The sequence below is a fragment of the Pteronotus mesoamericanus genome, unplaced genomic scaffold, assembly GCF_021234165.1.
Source record: "Pteronotus mesoamericanus isolate MK-2021 breed Mesoamerican mustached bat unplaced genomic scaffold, CSHL_Meso_final scaffold_21, whole genome shotgun sequence".
Taxonomy (NCBI): Eukaryota; Metazoa; Chordata; class Mammalia; order Chiroptera; family Mormoopidae; genus Pteronotus; species Pteronotus mesoamericanus.
In genome coordinates, this window is record NW_026555310.1 from 6040486 (window position 1) to 6047836 (window position 7351).

General features: G+C 39.9%; 1 pseudogene; it reads left to right on the forward strand.

Moving 5' to 3' along the window:
- The first annotated feature begins 1601 nt into the window (after positions 1-1601).
- LOC129084679 (heat shock cognate 71 kDa protein-like) lies at positions 1602-4269 on the forward strand (annotated as a pseudogene).
- The last annotated feature ends 3082 nt before the right edge of the window (positions 4270-7351 follow it).

The following is a 7351-nucleotide window of genomic DNA, read 5'->3' on the forward strand; positions in this document are numbered from 1 at the left end:
TGCCTTTGCTGACATCCATAAGAGAATAACACTTAACTGGCTCCTACGGCAACCACCTGAGCTGAGATCACACCAGAGCTCTGCACACAATGGCCATAGGTGAGATGTCACAGATCTTGCCTCCTTTAACCTTTCCCTGTTCTGATTTTTCCTCTCCAGATGTCTAGCTGTGCCTCTGCTTTCCCACCTCTCTCCAGTTAGTTGCTTCTTCCTCTGTATCTCCCCTTCACGTTTCTGTAAGGCTCTCTCGGCCAGCCCACCTGCCCTCCTGGCTCTGGCTGAAGGTCAGATGGCTTGGATAAGAGGGTTGGCCTTGTTTTGAGGTGATCTTCTACATGGCAGAAAGAGCTCAGAGACTGGATGAATTCTTCTCTGAGTCACCTGGTTAAAGTGAGAGTTCCAACTGCTAGATTGGGAAGTTGGTTCCACATCATCCAAGGGCATTATGCTTCTGTGGGCCTCTCAGTCTGTTTTCTATTTGGCTTTTCATTTTTTTGTGTTTTTTTTTCTGTCTGTCTCTCATTTGTTTTGTTTTCTGCCTGCTTTCCCCATGTTCTTCATCTCCCTCTCTCCAGATCCCCCCTTTTATTATTTTTCCATCTTCTTTCAACATGAATAGCAGAAAGGGCACTGTCCCAGGAGCCAGGAAAATTCTTTGTGGTCTTGATCCCCAAAGGCTTTGACAATACTGAAAGATTATAATTAGAGATTTGCCTTTATCCCTCTTTAGCTACCTGACAAGTCAGGTCATGTAGTCTTTCCTGAGGCTCCATTTCCCCATCTTAAAGTCATATTAGAGGTACCTTTTTAGAGCATGAAGTTCCTCACAGTTGCTGTGAGGAACAAATGAGGGAATTTAGACCATGGAAAGTCACAGAAATGGGAGGAATTGTTCTCCCATTGTTTTTCACAATCTATTCTTGTCTCTTCTTATTTCTAACATTCAATTATGTCCCTGTTTACTTCACCTTCTGTTTTTATTTCATCTGCCTTTTCTTCTTTGATCTGCTACACAATTTATTTCTCTTCTTTCCCATTTGTGCTTTTCTCTCAATCCATTTGCCTCTGTAGTTTTCCTGCTTATCTGTGCATTTTTCTTTTCTACTCCTTTGAAAAAAGATGGCTGAGGGGTATCAAAGAGTTTGTGAATATATTGTAAAATAAGGTAAATAACATGAAGATTCAGTTTTTCCCATTTTCTGTAAGATCTACAGAGTAAGTAAAATTAAAAGGAAGTAGAATAAGGAGTCAGAGAGGACTGGAGTTTAATCTACTATACAAAAGTATTTCCTGATCCAAAAAATTGATTTGTTTTAAAGCCATAGTTTCTACCCAGGCATTTTCCATGGTAGTAGAATATTGGTTCAAGACATTAAAAGATTTCTTCCAAGATGTGAGTTTCAAATAAGAAGAGAGAAAAGAAGTAAAGGAGAAGGTAATGAACATGTACTAAGCAATTACTATTTGTCAGTCACATTAAGTATATTACTTTCATTATAATTAATCTGTACACCAATCAAAAAGTCAGAGAGGGGTCATTGAATGCAGAGGCAGTCATTCCAATCCAAGTTTCTGCAAGGTGTGCGCACACTCAAGTAACCATGTCTAAGGGACCTACAGATGGCATTGATCTTGGCACCACCTAGTCTTGTGTGGGTGTCTTCAAGCACAGAAAAGTGGAAATAATTGCCAACTATCAGGGAAACTGAACCACCCTAAGTTATGTCACCATTACTGATACTGAATGATTGATCAGTGATGCTGCAGAGAATCAAGTTGCAATAAATCCTACCAACATGGTTTTTGATGCCAAATGCTTGATTGGATGTAGATCTGATGATGCTGTTGTCCAATCTGATATGAAACATTGGTCCTTCATGGTGGTGAATAATGCTGGCAAGGCCAAGGTCCAAGCAGAATACAAAGGAAAGACAAAAAGTTTCTATCCAGAAGAGGTGTCCTCGGTAGTTTTGACAAAGATGAAAGAAATCACAGAAGCCTACCTTGGGAAGACTTATCAATGCTGGCATCAGAGTACTTGCCTATTTCAATGACTCTCAGCATCAGGCTACTAAACATGTTGGAACTATGGCTGGTCTCAATGTACTTTGAATCATCAGTGAGCCAAATGCTGCTGCTATTGCTTATAGCTTAGACAAAAATTTGGAACTGAAAGAAACCTGCTGATCTTTGACATGGGAGGCCTTTTTTGATGTGTCAATTCTCACAACTGAAGACGGAATCTTTGAGGTCAAATTTATACCTGGGAACACACACTTGGTGGAGAGGACTTTGACAACCAAATGATCAGCCATTTATTGTAGAGTTCAAGCATAAACATAAAAAGGACATCAGTGAGAACAAAAGTCTTTGAGGGTTGTTCGTTGCCTTTGTACTGCTTGTGAACATGCTAAGCATACTCTCTCTTCCAGCATCCAGGCTAGCACTGAGATTGAGTCCCTCTATGAAGGATTTGGCTTCTATACCTCTATCACCCGTGCCCAATTTGGAGAACTGAATGCTGACCTTTTCTGTGGCACCCTGGATCTTGGAGAGAAAACCTTTCAGGGTGCCAATCTTGACAAGTCCCAGATCCATGATATTGTCCTGGTGGGCAGCTCTACCTGTATCCCCAAGATTCAGAAACTCCTGCAGGACTTTTTCAATGGAAAAGAGTTGAATAAAAGCATCAACCTTAATGAGGCTGTTGCTTAAGGTGCTGCTGTTCAAGCAGTCATCTTCTCTGGAGATAAATCTGAAAATGTTCAAGATTTGCTGTGTTGGATGTCATTCCTTTTTCCCTTGGCACTGAGACTGCAAGTAGAGTCATGGCTGTCCTTATCAAGAGCAATACTACATTCCTACCAAGCAGACTGGGACCTTCACTGCCTACTCTGACAACCAGCCTGGCATGCTCATTCAGGCTTATGAAGATGAGCATGCCATGACCAATGATAACAACCAGCTTGGCAAGTGTGAACTCACAAGCATACATAATGTTGTTCCTCAGATTGAAGTCACTTTTGATATTGATGCCAATGGCACCCTCAATGTCTCTGCTGTGGATAAAAGTACAGGAAAAGAGAACAAGACTATCATGACTAATGACAGGGGTTATGTGAGCAAGGAAGGCATTGAGCCCATGGTCCAGGAATCTGAGAAGTACAAAGCGGAAGATGAGAAGCAGTGGAACAAGGTGTCTTCCAAGAATTCACTTGAATTCTATGTATTCAACATGAAAGTAACTGTGGAAGATGAAAAACTTTAAGGCAAGATCAATGATGAGCTCTTCCATCTGGCAGCAGCCATTAGGTAAGCCAAGATGGGTTCTTAGAAGTACATCCGGGAGCTATGGAGGAAGGAGCAACCCAATGTGATGTGCCTTCTTCTCAAGTTGTGCTGCTAGCAGTACTGCCAGCTCTCTGCACTCCACAGGACCTCCCCGCCCCACCTGGCCTGATAAGGCATACAGGCTGGGATACAAGGCCAAGCAAGGTTATGTCATATATCGGATTTGTGTCAGCCATGGTGGCCACAAACTCCTTGTTCCTAAGGGTGCAGCCTATGACAATCCTGTCCATGATGGTGTTAACTAGCTAAATTTTGCCTGAAGTCTTCAGCCTGTTGCCGAGCAGTGATCTGGGCACCACTGCGGGGCTCTGAGAGTCCTCAATTCTTACTGGGTTGGTGAAGATTCCATATACAAAGTCGTTGAGGTTATCCTCATTGATACATTCCACAAGGCTATCAAAAGGAATCCTGACACCCAGTGGTTCACCAAACCAGCCAACAAGCACAGGGAGATGTGAGGGTTGACATTTGTGAGCTGCAAGAGCCATGGCCTTGGAAAGGTCACAAGTTCCACCTTACTATTGGTGGCTCTTGCTTGGAGAAGGCACAATACTCTCCAGCTCCACTGTTACTACTAATATAAGTACTTTTTGTAAAATTCTTACCTAATGAACAACGTAGGATAGTCAAAAAAACAAAAACAAAAACAGAAAGATCAATGATGATGAGAACAAACAGGAGAATTTTGCTTGACAAATGCAATGAAATCATCAAATGGCTTGATATGAACCAGACTGCAGAAAAGGAGGAATTTGAACATTAGCAGAAAGAGTTGTAAAATGTCTGCAATCCCATCACTACCAAGCTGTACCAGCGGCAGGAAATACGCCAGAAGAAATGCCTGGGGGCTTCCCTGGTGGTGGAGTCCTTCCACCTGGCAGCGCCTCCTCTGGACCCACCATTGAACAGGTTGATTAAGCCAACCTTGAGCATAAATTTAGCATTGTTCCACACAAGATATTGAAGGACCCAAATTTGTAGCAAATTCCATGGCAGATTTAAAAGTTGAGCTGCTGTATGGTAAATAACTGGGCATTCTTGATACTTGAACATGGACTATGTGCACAGGGAAAGTAAATAACACACTTTATAAGCACTGTATTGTAAAATGGAAATGCAACGTCTTAAGTAAAACTATTTAAAATTGGCAAAAAAGAAAGAAAAGAAAAGGAAAAAGTCAGGGAGTTTATCCCAAAATGCTATTAGTAAGTGGTAAAGCTGAAATAACAAGACTGGTTTATCTAATTCCAAACCCTTAGCCTTTTCTACATATCTGCCGTATATATGTGAGTTTCACATGAAGATACTGAGTCTCAAAAAAGTATCCATTCCACCTCTTAATACTATCTATGTCATTGACCAGATAATCTCTAGTTCTTTCCAAGACTTCCAGATATGACTATTTTATCTTCCTACCTTTCTGTTTTGGACTATTTTTACAATCAGTACAATTATTAAATGAACATAAATGACACTGTTGTTCACATTAACCATGGCTGCCAAAACTGCCAAAAAGAGCCAATCTAATGCTTAGTTTTGCCCTCATCAGTCACAAAATCCTGTATAATTTCCTACAAATCTATCTTGTACAAATAGCCAAATCCTTAATGTTCAGGAACTAATCATTCTATATGTGGATTAACTAATCACTTTTTCATCTTGTTTTTCCTCTACCTTTTAGGATGTTAGTGGTGAGGGAGGAGGTTTTGGGAGGAAATGAGGGGCTTTGTCTTTTTCCTAACGTAGTTAAAACCCCTTCTAGAGGTGGCTGTTGTCAGAAAGAGAAATGTATTCTCTGGTTTATTTTACTTTTGCTTTATATATAGCTTAGATTGTGACTCTAGAGGGTAGACTATGAATAACTATGAAGTATTTTAATGGGAAGGATATGTGGATACAAGATTCATCTAACTAAGAAAACAGGTTGAAATAAAGATCCCAAATAAGGCTGTTGATGCTCTCTCTCACACATGTGGATGCCAGAGAAGTTACCTTGTGACTAGAGCTTGTGCATCTGTCTTGTCCATAGCAGTAAAGATCTGTCACGCCAAGCAAGGGCCCTCACAATGTCTGTCAGACCATCATTACATAAGAAGTGTATTTCACTGTCCCTCAACTGCAGAGATATGGAGACTTTGCAGTGGATCCAACAATAAGAGGGTAGAATGCAGAATAGAAAAAAAAAGGGGGAAAGAAACCAATTTACCTTGAAAAATATCTAGATAACATAAAATATTATTATAATTTTTAAAAATTTGTAAGTTTGTCTACCACATGGTAAAGAATGTTGAACATAAATCTCAATCTTTGCTGAGGCTAGAACAATATACTTGTAAATTGCTCCGTAATAAATGTAGGTTAGATCTAGCCAGGTATTTGATAACAGTATCCCTTCCAATTCCCATAAAAATCCCCAAAACTATTTAGATGTTAATTCTGCTATGTCCTAAAGGAAGCAAACTAAGTGTCCTAAAGCCTCCTGTTAGCCTAATGATTAATTTTCACAATAACATGCTCACCTAAAATTTACATTTATTAAATTTGTAACATCTTATTTGTAATTATATTATTCAACCCTTTTATTACATTTTTTAATGTTTTACAGCTGTTCCAATTATTTCCTACCTTTGCCCACCCCCAACTTCTATAGGGAATCCCCACCCTGCTGTCTATGCCGATGGACCTTCAATATATGTTCCTTGACTAATCCCTTCACCTTCTTTCCAACAGTCCCCCCTCCCTCCTCCTTCTTCTTCCCCTCTTACTGATTGTTGTCAGACTCTTTTGTGATTCTATGCCTCTGGTTCTGTTTTGCTGATTAGTTCATTTTGTTCATTAGATTCCACTTATAACTGAGATCATATGGTATTTGTTTTTCACCAACTGGCTTATTTTACTTAGCATGGTGACACTCTCCAGTTCCATCCATGCTGTTCAAAAAGTAGGAATTCCTTCTTTTCTACTATTCCATTAGGAGAGGAATTCCTACTATTCTAATGGAGAGGAATGCTGTATAGAATTCTATTGTGCAAATGTACCACAGTTTTTTTTTAATACACTCATTTACTGATGGGCACTTAGGCTGTTTCCAACTCTTGGCTATTGTAAATAGCACTGCTATGAACATAGGAGTGCATAAGTTCTTTTGAATTGGTGTTCCTTTGAGTATTTTCCCAGAAGTGGAATCACTGGGCCAAAAGGCAGTTCCATTTTTAATTTTTTGAGGAAACTCCATACTGTTTTCCACAGTGGCTACACCAGTCTGCATTCCCACCAGCAGTGCACTAGGGTTCCCTTTTCTCCACATCCTTGCCAGCACTTGTTTTTTTGTTGATTTATTAACAATAGCCATTTTGGCAAGTGTGAAGTGGTATCTCATTGTGGTTTTAATTTGCATCTCTCTGATGGCTAGCGATGCTGAGCATTTTTTCATATCTATGGGCCATCTGTATTTCTTCCTTGGAGAATTACCTATTCAGGTCCTTTGCCCATTTTTTTTAATTGGATTGTTTGTCTTTCTGGTGTTGAGTCATATGAGTTCTTTACACACACACATATGTATTTATTTATTTTTTTAGAGAAAGCAGAAGGGTTGTAGAAAGAGAGGGAGAGAAACATTGATGTACAAGAAAAACACCAATTGGCTGCCTCTTGTATGTCCCCAACTGGGGGCCTGGCCTGCAACTCAGGCATGTGCCCTGATCAGGAATTGAACCAGTGACCTTTCAGTTTGTGGGATGATGCTCAACCCACTGAGCCACACTAGTCAGAGCTTTATATACTTTGGAGATTAAACCCTTGTCCAATGTATCATTGGCAAATAATGTTCTCCCATACAGTCGGTTTCCTTTTCATTTTGATGATGGTTTCTTAAACTGTGCAGAAGCTTTATAATTTGATGATGTAGTCCGATTTGTTTATTTTTTTCCTTTATTTCTCTTGACCTAGGAAATACATCAGCAAAAATATTCCAATGTGAGATGCCTGGAATTTTACTGCC